The sequence below is a fragment of the Symphalangus syndactylus genome, chromosome 15 (assembly GCF_028878055.3).
Source record: "Symphalangus syndactylus isolate Jambi chromosome 15, NHGRI_mSymSyn1-v2.1_pri, whole genome shotgun sequence".
NCBI classification, from domain to species: domain Eukaryota; kingdom Metazoa; phylum Chordata; class Mammalia; order Primates; family Hylobatidae; genus Symphalangus; species Symphalangus syndactylus.
Genome location: NC_072437.2, coordinates 8,119,602 through 8,132,475, shown reverse-complemented (window position 1 = coordinate 8,132,475; position 12,874 = coordinate 8,119,602).

Sequence of the window (12,874 nt, the reverse complement as noted above, 5' to 3'; positions counted from 1 at the left end):
ATGACAAGGGGCGGGAGCACGAGACCCTCGGAGGAGGCTTCTGCGTGAGAGAAGAGCAGAAATGGCACAGTGAGACGGGCGGGAGTGGGCTCAGCTTGCAGGAGCAAGGGAGGATCGCCAGGGCAGAGAGGGCTCAGGGAAGTGCCCGGGGTCTGGACAGCAGCGCAGCTTTGTAGGAAATGAGTGAATGGCGTGGAAGGGAAATGTGGTGAGTTGTGGGCTCAGCAGATGCTATTTGTATTGGTCTCCAGATGCTGCCCTGACAAATGACCACAGACAGGCGGCTTAGACGGCAGAGCTCATTCTCTCCCAGCCCTGGAGCCAGGCAGGCGGGACTGCTTCCTTCCCAGGCTGCAAGGGAGCCTCTGTCCCAGCCTCTCCCCAGCTTCCGGTGGTGGCCGGCCATCCTCGGTGCCTCTCAGCGTGTGGAAGCACCACCCGACCTCTGCCTGCATCTTCACGGGCTCCTCTCCCCATGTGTGTCTGTGTCCAAATCACCCCTTTTTCTAAGTACATGGCCATAAGCATTCCGGCCCACCCCACTCCAGGGTGACCACCTCCGAGCTGAACTAATGACATCCAGTGACCTTATTTCCAAATAAGGACACACATTCTGAGGTACTAGGTGTCATGTCTTCACCACGTCTTTTTGGGGAACACAATTGAGCCCGTAACACTGCTTTTTAGGATTTAAAGCTTTACATTATTTAATAGCTAGATGGAGTTTCTATTCTTCTTCCATCAGGACTTCAGAGTGAACGTGGTTTGCAAATCCTGCTCCCGATGTCCATGGGAGACCGCTGCCGTGTCCACGTCCCCTTGCAGGGGCCAGGTGGGGCTCTGTGAAAAGCACGCTCTTCCTCAGCCAGCTGGGCCGGCCAGCGCGCTGGACTTTGCTGGGCATCCATCCTGGGCTCAAGTTGCAGGGTAGGGTTCCGGGCTGATGGACAATGCAGGGACCACACAGACAGACGGCCCTCGACTCCGTCGCCCCACACTGCCAGAGAAGCTGCTCTCCCAGCAACATAGCTGAAGGGTGAAAGGAATGGGGCAGAAGATGGCACGGAGCCTGAAGAGTGCCCCGCAGATCTGTAATTTGGGCTAATGAGAAGCTCCAGAGCGAGCTGACTCGGTTACATAAGAATCCGGAGCTGCCTCCTGCGTTCCTGCCTGGCTTTATTTTTGTTGCCTCTCCGTGGGGTTCATTTAAGGTCTGTGGTGGCTGAAGTATTTTAGCCTGAGTGATGGTGGCAAACAGTGTGTCCTTGTGTGTATGTACGAGAGTGACCCAGGGGAGGGTGTTGGGGAAAGCAAGCCGCCAAGAACCCCACCACCCACAACTCAGAGGCAGAGCTGTGGTCAGCGGCTGCATGGCCCTGGCCTTCCGTCCTGAGGACCGTCTTCCACGTCAGGATGAAGTGAAGGGCAGCTACCGCACGTCCTTTTGGGAGCACACCACCGCCTGAAACCATGGTGAAGCGAGATGCAAAGCAAGCAATTAACCAGGAAAAAATACCCAAGGAGCTACCGGGAAAATCGTTAAAACACAGAAAAACAAGCAGGATAATTACACAAAATGCCTCCACCAACTCGGAGGAAAAGAGGGGCTTAGAATTGATGGTAACAGCTGGATTTCACCCTCCTATCACAGCAATCGGATGTTTCAAGGAATACATTTTCTTTAAAATGGAAATATATTTTAGTCTTTTGGGGGAGGTACTTCTAATATTGTTGCATTTTATAAGAGTGTTGAAAGTTTTCTTACTGAAGACAAGGCACACTGAGCCTTGTGCTGCAGATTTAAGACAAAATGGGAACGCTTCTAATCATCTGCTCTATGACTTCTGAAATTGGGAGGATTTTTCCCAGTATGGTTCTTACAAATATGGCTGCCAGAGCAAGGGCACAAAATCTGCTGAAGAACCATTTTCCTCCGTCCCACCCCCCACCAGCCCCAAGTAAGTCCATAATCCTGAGTCTGCATAGAATCTACAGAAGGTGACTGTTGGCAATAGGGACTCTGAAAACACAGGAATCACCCTCACAGGGATATTTAGACTAGCAGGGATGGCAACATGTGTCCCCTTAAACACATTTAAAAACTGAAGGCAGGAGGAAATGACGAGATTGAGAGTAAAGAAGCGATGGGAAGGAATGAGAATACCATGGCAAGGAGGCTAGGAAAATGCGGATGGCTCTCTAGTCTCACTAAATCCTGCTCTGTTATTTGCTACATTCAGTGGCATAAATGGTCTTGACAAAGTGGATAAAAATCCACATGTACATCTTAATATTGGCCAACAATTTCAAAACCTGTTTGTGTCTTGGGAAAAGTATGGCCAAAAATATTAACTAGATCTCTAGGACAGAAGAACTGAGATGAAAATTTTCAGGAAATCTTCACAATGTGGACATCTAAATGCACCCAGTTAGCTACATGGCCTGACTCTGGACTAGTATGGGCCAGGATTTTTAGAGCTAGTATTCCATGAATTACTATGAATCATCCTCATTTGACAGCACTAGTAAGGCATCCCTGTGCCTCTATGAACAAGTCACTGAGGAGGATCTGAGAATCTAAGAACGGACTGTTCTCAAGGAACAGAGTGTGCAAGGCAAGGCAGCTACATTAGTAGATGCAAAATACAACTGAACAAAATGTGACTGTGTAATCCAAGTTATATATATGAGGGTGGGGGAATAAAAAGTGAGGAACTGAGGCAGATTAGCCAAGCCATATGGAGACTGATTTTTAAATTTCAGACAAATGATCCAACAAAGGAAGTGTGTTGCAGTTTTTGTGGTTGTTAACCTTCTCTTAGAGCTAAATGCTCTGTGGGAGGTGTAGCTCTGATGCTGAAGTACTGGAATCCCTGGGACATTTCTGTGGTTTCTGCTTGTGCTCCAGCTCCGTGGCAGAGAAGTTGGAGCTCAAGTGCCCATGTGTCAACGAGTTGGAACAGATCAGAGCAGAACCTCTGACCAGTCCTGATTCTCACAGAACGATGTTCCCCCTGTCCCTGCTTCACTGACCTTCCATAGTCACAGATGGAGAATATTCCTCAAGCCCTCAGCTGCCCAGGCCCCACCAAGGACTGGGTGTGTGTGACGATGTCATGGAGGAGCCGCTGTCCTCAGATGAAGCCACACGTTAGAGGCCTCAGTGTGTGGACCACATTATTTTGAGTCATCACAGACTTGGTTTTCTCAGTTTTACCTTTGCATTTTCCACTGGCCCAGCTATGGGTTAAATTGTCTCTCCTCAAAAATACATGTTGAAGTCCTAACCTCCAGTACCTACAAATGTGAACTCTTTGGAAACGGAGCCATTGACGATGTAATTTGACGAAGATGAGGTCACCCTGAAGTTGGCTAGACCCTAATCCAACATGCCAGGGATCCTCATAAGCAGACAGAGACACAGAGGAAGGAGGTCACGTGAAGACAGAGGCCAACTGGAGTGATGCGGCCAGAATCTGGAGGAGGAGGAAGGATCCCCCTGAATCTCCAGAGAGAAAGCAGCAGCCCTGCCAGCACGGGGCATTTGGATTCTGGCCTCCGGATTGTGAGAGAATAAATTTCTGAAGTTTGAAGCCACCCAGTTTGTGACACTCATAACAACAACCTTAGGAAATGGACACAGTCTGCACTGAGGGTTATGATGGGAAACAGGCCATAGGGAAGTCATGCTTGCATTCTAGAGACTTAGCTGAGTACCTATTCCTCTCTATCCCTCAGTGACCACAGGATATCGGTAAACACTGTTTCCATGAAAAGCGCTCATCTCTCCTGCCAGCCCATGTGTCACCAGGAGTGGGTCACAGGTGTTCTGAGCTCTGGATTCCCTGCATCTTTGGAGTTGGACGGCCCGGGACAGTGGCAGCACCTCGGGGGGATGGGGCCCTTGGAGGATCGTGAGTGGCCTGCACAAGCTTCAGCATGTACTGCAGCTTTCACGGCTCCTGTGCCCCATGGTGCCGAGAAGGTGGGAAGTGTTGTCCAGATGGATGGCTCTGTGTGTGTCTGTGAGGAACCCTTGCCCTGCCACCTGGAGGCTTCCATTTGCAGCTCACCTGAGTTGCCACTTGGATCCATTTTTTGAGTCTTGTTTTATGTGTTTTACAGGGTATTTAAAGTCCTTTAGGATAGAAAATACAGCAAGAGTGAACAAATGGATGCACGGAAAGGGGAAACCGAGGGCAGCGTATTTGACATAAGAGCCACCCCATACACTCTAGGGTCACTGCACCTGTTGAGAAACTCTGATTGTTGGTTGGGTTTTTCTTCTGTAGGAGCCTCAGCATTTGGTGCATTCCATGCATATGGAGGCACAGACACGTGTCACCTGCGGTGGAGACAGCCGTGCCTGTCCAGTTTCTTTTTATTTTTTATCATTATCATTTGTTAAATGTTTTCTGGCTCCTTACGAGTGTCCTGGATGCTGTGCTGGGCACCCAGTGCTGAATAAAAAGTAAGGCTCTCATCTTGGGTGTTTACTTGCTAAATTCTCTGTAGAGGCAAAGGCTCTATATTCAGAAATTTTAGAATGAACAGGAATTAACATTAGCAATGAATTGAATGCAAGAGCCAATGCACACTGTAAGTAAATCCTTCCCACAAGTCCTTTTAATTTTTATTGGATTATAAATAACTTCCTGGGCCAACAGCCAAGGGAAAGCTGCCTTGAGAGAGCCCAGAACAATTTGCACAATGAAGTTGCTGTGGCTGGAGCTTTCTACTCTCAGGCATGAGCCTTCCTCACAACTGATCATTGTAATTTCCGCACATAGATTTCAAATTGAGTCACAAGAATTAAAAGCACAGGCTCTGGAGAATGTGGGAGACGATCAACAGGGAAGGAGGTGGGGGCGTGTGGAGATGGTCGTTCACATGTTAACACTGGAGATCTTCCTGCGTCCTCATCACTTTTCCTGCCTACAAGCAACTCACACTGTTTCTTCCTTGGCCACAAGATGGAGATTTTTTTTTCTTTTAGAGAAGAAAGAGGGAAAAAGAGGAGCAGAGTCGCCATGAGGTTCACCAGACATGGAATATAGATGAAAGGGCTCAAGAGTGGGGCTGCAGAGTGTGGGTCTGGTGACACAGGGACAGACAAGCATCCCAGGAGGCTCTCCCAGGCAGAGTGCAGGCAGGGACGGCTGGGAAGCGGGCATGGTGCTGACAGCTCTTGGGTCCCCTGTACCATCCTATGTCTGAATATCAGGATAAGTGTCCCAACGTATTGGCCAGCTCGTCCACCTTGTCCATCTCATCTCAGCAGGATCAGCCCCAGGTGGCCAGTGTCCTTGGCTCACATGGTTTATTTGGGTGACCATCTTTGGAAGACACTATTTAAAGCACTTTACACACATAAACTCATTTAATTCTCTTGACAATCCTATCCTACAAGATGTTTTTAAGTCCCTTTTTTATAAAGGAGGAAACTGAGGCACAGAGAAGCTCAGGTGCTTGCCTAAGGTCACACAGAATGAGTGGGAGAGCCCCCACGTGCACGCACTCACTGTATTCCCTCTGGAGAGAAGATGCTTCTCCATTCTCCTGATTTCACTCACTGTATTCCTTCTGGAGAGAAGATGCTTCTCCATTCTCCTGATTTCACTCCCTGTATTCCCTCTGGAGAGAAGATGCTTCTCCATTCTCCTGATTTCACTCCCTGTATTCCCTCTGGAGAGAAGGTGCTTCTCCATTCTCCTGATTTCACTCACTGTATTCCCTCTGGAGAGAAGATGCTTCTCCATTCTCCTGATTTCACTCACTGTATTCCTTCTGGAGAGAAGGTGCTTCTCCATTCTTCTGATTTCACATTCTCACGTTGTCTTGTGGGTGGAGGCTATGAGCCTCCACTGAGGGGAGGCTGTGGCCAAGCGTTCAGAGTCAGGTAGACCTTCACATTCACACCTGCCCCGAGCAGGGCTGGGCCCACAGTGCCCTAAGGCCAGGTGGTAATGGGATCATTTGCCCTCCTCGTGGGTAGCAGTAACCGGCTCCTCCCTAGGAGGGCAGAGAAGGTCCTCCTCCTAGGAGGACCACGATCAGGGTGGTGGGTGGGACTCTCCTCCCCAGGTATCAGCCAAGGCCAAGGGACCTCCCTCCCTGTGAGGCTGTGGGGCAGTGGGCTCCCACATCTTAGATTGTGCGTGTATTTGTGTAGTTGAACTGGCATCTGTCTTCCCAGCTGTGTTGTGGGCATCACGAGGCCAGGTTTCATGTGTGCTTTTGCACACACCTGGCGCCCGGCCCTATCTGAGCCAGTTCCTGGTAGACAATAGGTGCTCAATAGCTGTTTGTTGTGTAATTGATCACCCGCATTGGAAAGCTCCTGAAAGTTCTGCTCGTGGGACTGGGTGAGTCCATCGCCCTGGGACAGGCTGCTCAGGGTGCATTTGCTTATTTTTTAAATGTTTCATTTTTGTGACAGTTATAAGTGAGCACGGCTAAAAAGCAAGATGGACTCACAAGCTTTTCAGGAAAGACACCAGCGCTCTGCCCCGCAGAGTGGGCACAGGGGCTCAGGTTCTTATAGGGGATTTCCACTGTCTTTCCAGTAACACAGCGATGCTGCTCTTTCCCGCCTTGTTCCAGCTTCGCCACACGGCATTTAGAGCTCTTGTCTACTTCACATGCACGCAACGGCTGCCTTTGCCATCGCCATGGAGCAGTGTCACTGGTGCCTCTGCATCCTGGGCAGCTTCATTGGCTGTGGTGCAGCTGCACGTGGTGATGTGAGGACAGGAGCTGATACTGCAGAAGGAAGGGGGTGACCCGGGGTCTCCGAGGTCTCCACTGGGTACCTCAACCTCCTCCTCTAGCCCTGGCCCTGGGGATCCCCCGTCCACCTCCTCCCGCACTCATGACTGGTCGCTTTGTATCCTTATGGCCTCCTAGGATGGGGTGGAACCTCGGTGTGAATAGGTAACTGGAATTGATAGGCTGCAATGGCATTTTCATATTTGAAAGATGCTGGCACTCCTAGTTTGATAATTTGTAGAAAAGCCCTTGCCTCTCTACTTCATCGCCTTTATTCCCTTCTCAGTCTGAATTAGTGCATGGACTGCTCTTGCAGAAGGATCCCATCAGGATGGAATCCACGTGTCCAGAGACACACACTGATTCGCTCAGAGCAGGAGCACCTGGTGCCACATGGAGGCACTGGTGAAAGCCAGCACCGGCAAAGAACACGTCCCCTAGAACCGTGAGCAGAACTGGGAGGACAGTGAGGATGACGTGGGAGAATAACAGCGGCTGCTTGTTCACGAGTCTGTAACATCCAGCCCTGTGGCTGGAGGCTCGGCAGGCATGTGGGTGGATGTGGGTGTGCGTGTGTTTGTGCTCCATGTGTGAGTTGTAAACATACCACATGCCCTTTCCGCCACTTGGTTCAGAGTGAGCCATGAATTGGCATCGGGACAGAATCCTGACAGCAATCCGTTCCTTTTCAACAGAATAGGATGTAATGAAGTGCATCACAGTAAAGATGAGCTTCACCTCACTCATCCTTGTGCATACGCATGAGTCTACTGAGGCAGCCCACAAAATATGTTTCCTGCTACCGACGGGGATCCAAAACATTTGACAACACTGAATCAGTTGTGAGCACCCTATGGGACATCCTTGTAATTGGCTTACCCTTACTAGCATACTTTCCTTATAAACTTATAATTTGTATTTGTCATTTATTGTGGCTCTTCATGTGGGAAAGATTTTTAAAAGACAGTTAGATTTTCAAAGAAAACCATGAGCACGCATACCAGTTATGATTTGGCCATGGTTATCCATGCACCTCTGTGTTTTCAATGAGGTTTGGTGGGGGGGCATGTGTTCCTTGTTGAATACAAAGCTTGGTTAAGTGTTGTTGGGAGGAGACCCCTGATGGGGACACAGTCTCTGTGGAACGTGGTCCAGCCCAGTCTTTGTGGCTCAGGCAGAGGGAGGAGGATGCACCTGGCAGGCCTCTGCAGCTCGAAGACACCCAGGGGTTGGCGCCAGAGGAGCCAGGACCCCCGGGCTCAGGAGAAGCCAAGTCTTCTTCGGGAACCCAGGCTCATGCATTTGGATGGAAAATTGTTGTGGACTACACAGCCTGGGACAACACCGTGTCTTCTTACTATGTCCAGGAAAAATGAAGGAGAACTTGAGTGAGATCATTGATTCAGGGAGAGCTGAGCCATGCTCTGTCTCTCCCCTGGAGAGGCGCACCTGCCCGCCTGGCACCTCCGGGAAGCCTCACTGCAGCCAGTCTCCTTGCCTTTCCTTCAGCCAGAGGAGAAGAGATGTTCATTTTCCCAAAGTGGCCGGTGCTCTGGGGTTGACCATTCCCTCTCTGCTGTGTTTCTCGTTCTGCTATGTAGTGGCAAAGGCAGAAAGGAAAGGTACTTAAAAGAGTACCACAGTCTCTCCTAGGTGATGCTGAATCCAAGAGGGAGAGGTTAAACTGGGGAGGGAATAAAGAAAAGGAAATTCAGGGAGAAGAGGGGCGAACTCCGGGTCAGTGGGCGGCTCTCCACCTCGCTCGCATCAAGCCCAGGCACGGGGTGTGGTGGGTCTCGAACTCCCTCCCGACTCAAACTGTTCCCTCTGGTGAGGACAGTGCTGCCCATCTGTGTGGAGCAGCTGAGCTCACTTGGAGGAGGAGGTAAGAAGCGGAGCCCAGTGTCTGAATGAGACTCCTGTCCACAGGAAATGAGCAAGCATGTGTCCACAGAGGGGGCAGCCCAGGGAAGTGGCTCCACAGTCCCACCTGGAGACAATGCAGTGTCAGGCCAGGAGCGTCCGATCTCCAAGTGGCCCCATGGGTCCACGTGTGTGTGTAGACAGGGTCGGCGGCTGTCTTCCGCTGAGACCAGCCTTAGTCAATTATGTCAGTGCCCAGAAATGACATCCATTTAGTATCTTGCTCTGTGGAAGAAAAAGCTCCCCACTAATAACAACACCAACTACACAGCCTCTCAGACAGTTGCAGTAATTTTCACATTATTCCAGACCCATTCACTGTCTGACAGTTTGGTACTTAAGTTATTTTCCTACTTCTGCTTAAACTCTCCCCAAGGGAATAAGCTAACTAGTTTAACTCTTTTTGCACCTGGCTGGCGTGTGTGTTTATGGCTTTGCTTGCAATGTGTAATGACCCCTCGCAGTCTCATTCACCCTTCGTGGGCAGAGGGCCCGAACCCGTGCAGGTGCATATGCTAGAAATAGGCAGGAGAGTCCACAAGTCCCGGCTAAGTCCTGAGCCTAAGGAAATCCAGCTGAAAACAAAATTCAGGAGGTGAGGTCCAAAGCTGAGAAGACAGGGGCTCTGGGCTGAGCCAGCAGGTATGCTCACAGCTGGGTGTGAATGAGGCAAGGGCCAGAGACAGCCAGGAGTGGCCTGGAGACCAGAGGCTTGCGGCAGGGAGGGAGGGGGCAGGTGGCGCCGTCTGCAGTGGAGGAAGTGCTGCCCCCTGAGAAGTACAGTCCGTCCTATCCAGACTGCCCAGGGCTGTGAGGGCCCACAGTCCCAGGAGATGTCCAGGCCAGAAAGGGCAGCCTCTTAGTGGGGATGAGGCAGAGGGAGCCTGGCCCTGGGCAGGAGGCCTGCGCTCTGCACTCCGTGCTCCCAGCTGCGTGACTCCCCCTCACTGACGAACTTGTGTGGTGGAGAAGGGCAGATGCTGAAGAGACCCTGAAGGGATGTCCCTCCTCCAGCGTCACCCTCCCAGGACAGTGAGCTGTGCGGCTGAATTCACACACCTGCCTTGGTGGTAGGGACGTCCGTCCTCCAGCGTCACCTTCCCAGGACGGTGAGCTGTGCGGGTGAATTCACACACCTGCCTTGGTGGTAGGGACGTCCGTCCTCCAGTGTCACCTTCCCAGGACGATGAGCTGTGCAGGTGAATTCACACACCTGCCTTGGTGGTAGGGACGTCCCTCCTCCAGCGTCACCTTCCCAGGACGGTGAGCTGTGCAGGTGAATTCACACACCTGCCTTGGTGGTAGGGACGTCCGTCCTCCAGCGTCAACCTCCCAGGACGGTGAGCTGTGCGGGTGAATTCACACACCTTCCTTGGTGGTAGGGACGTCCGTCCTCCAGTGTCACCTTCCCAGGACGGTGAGCTGTGCGGGTGAATTCACACACCTGCCTTGGTGGTAGGGACGTCCCTCCTCCAGCGTCACCTTCCCAGGACGGTGAGCTGTGCAGGTGAATTCACACACCTGCCTTGGTGGTAGGGACGTCCGTCCTCCAGTGTCACCTTCCCAGGACGGTGAGCTGTGCGGGTGAATTCACACACCTGCCTTGGTGGTAGGGACGTCCGTCCTCCAGTGTCACCTTCCCAGGACGGTGAGCTGTGCGGGTGAATTCACACACCTGCCTTGGTGGTAGGGATGACCTAGATGGAATCGGAGGGCGTTGGGAGCATTCAGCACAGAGGCTTTCAAACGTGGGGCACTTTCTTTGGATGGAAGCAAAGAGGAAACCCCCGAACTCCTCCCGCACGGCTGTGCAGGCCCAGGGTCGGGTTCTCCTCCTTCAAGGCTGGGGTGCCCGGGCTCCATCGTCAGCCTCCTTCTCCACCTGCATTGGTTCCTTAGCCAAAGCCGTCCAGTCCTGGCCTGCAGCTGGGAGACAGGGAAGAAGAGGATGTGTGGGGTCCATGGCACTTGACCTGGGTGACATGAGGGTCACCTCCAACACGGCCAGTGTGCAGCCTCCCGGGTCCCTGAGGTCGGCGTCTCCGGGTCAGTCCTTAGTGATATCTCCAGGCCCGGGTGGCCTTGAAGTGCGGCCACAGGTGGGCACCACTGGGACAAGCAGCTGTTCCCACGCCAGCAGCCAGTTCCCACACTGGCAGCCAGTTCCCACACCCAGGGAAAGGGAGACAGTGCCCGGGGCTGGCCCCTCGGGACGGCCTAGGCGTGAGTGCCAGTGACATAGCCAATTTCAAGGAAATTGCAAAAGACAAGGCATGCACTTTGAGTGGTTGTGTAACAGGCTGTGAAGGGCCTCTGCTTGAAATGCTTGTATTTTTCAGAAAGACTTGTTACAACCTGCCATAACAAAATTCCGCAGACTGGGTGGCTTAAACCACAGAAGCTTACTTCCTTGTGGTTCTGGAGGCCGGAAGTCTAAGACCAAGGTGTGAGCAGGGTTGTTTCCTCCTGAGGCTCCTCTCCTGGGCTTCTGGATGCTGCGCTCTGCCTGTGTCCTCGCCTGGCCGTCCCTGTGTGTGTCTGTGTCCTGACCTCCTCTTCCTATAAGGACACCAGTCCTATTGGACGAGGGCCCACCCCTATGGCTTCATTTTCCCCAAGGATCTCTTTAAGACCCTACTGCCAAATGCAGTATCATTGGGAGGTCCTGGGGGTGAGGGCTGCAGCATATGAAAGTGGGGGAGACGCAGTGCAGCTGGTGACGCAGCCCTGCAGAGCTGAGCGCATTGCCTGGCACGCACTCATGCCGACTCAGTGTGCGGCTGGGTTGGTGGTCCCTTGAAGGCGTCTTGTTAAATTTATTTATTTTTAGCGTCGCAGAGTCACCAAGAGAGCGAGGCTGGAGCTCCACCCTCTCTGTGGGTTTGTTGTCACAGAGGGCAGCTTTCTCACAGACTGGATCAAAGACTCACCACACCTTATAAAAAAAAAAAAAAAAAAAAAAAAAGAAGAAGAAGAAGAGCAAAAAGCAAGTCAAGCAAAAATTTCAGATACATTGACTCCTGGGGGCTGGAGCAGCTTCATGGGACACCCTCCTCAGCTGGTGGCCTCTGCTTCTCCTGACAAATGCTTCATTCACTCTGGCAGCTGTGGCCCCCGGGGGCTGCCACGTGCCTGAAACTGAGGCATGGAGAGCCCATCTCTGCAGCAGAACCAGCAGCAGCGGGTGCAGGGGAGCCAGTGACACTCAGGCCAGGGACCATGCCAGCATCACCAGGCAGAGACGGAGCACAGAGCCCAGGTGGCCTGCACACTCAGGTCACAGAAACAACTCAAGCCCAGGCCTCCAGGCTCAGGCCGGAGACCCCAGCGCTGGCCTTGTTGTCGCAGGAGTGGGTGGGCTTCTCTTCTCCCTGCTGGCCTTGCTGTTGCAGGAGTGGGTGGTGGGCTTCTCTTCTCCCTGCTGGCCTTGCTGTTGCAGGAGTGGGTGGTGGGCTTCTCTTCTCCCTGCTGTGCCACACCAGACTTACTGCCCACCAGGGGCTTTCGCCAGAGAGAGAAAACACTAAGGTAAACGAGGCCTGCTTGGGCTGTTGAGGTCCCTGAAAGTCCATGGCTGTAAACTCGTTCAGCAGTTACAACACAGAGCTTGTGGAACGTGAGGGAAGCCCCTGGGAGTTGATCGAAACATGCATAAGGAGACAGTGTAATAATTAATAGTAATAAAATTATAATAATGCCACTTACCACGCACCAGGCACTGTCCTAAGGACTCTGCATATATTAACTCATTTCATTCTCACAATAAACTCTTGAAATCTTCCCCAGTTTTCAGTGATGAACCAGAACCATGAGGGCTCAAAAAATATGCCCCGTGTCATCCAACCGGAAGGTGACAGCCAGGATCTCCACCCAGGTGGGCTCCGAGTTCCTGCTTCAGACCTGCACACTAGGAGCCTGTGCAGCTGGTGACAGTCCTACCTGGCTTTCCCGCACCTTTAACTCAACAATAGAGGCAGCCCCTGATGAGGAGGAGGGAGATGGGGTGATGGGGTGCAGGCCGTAGTGTCGAAGGGCAGAGGAGGGAAACACTCAAAGGTGGCCGACAGCCACTCTCAGAGGGCGTGATGCCTGGTGGACGTGGAATAGCCTGACAACTGGTTGTCTTGGTGCCAGAAATCCCGTCTCATCCTGATACGTCTCAGCCTCGTGACCCTGGCAAGTC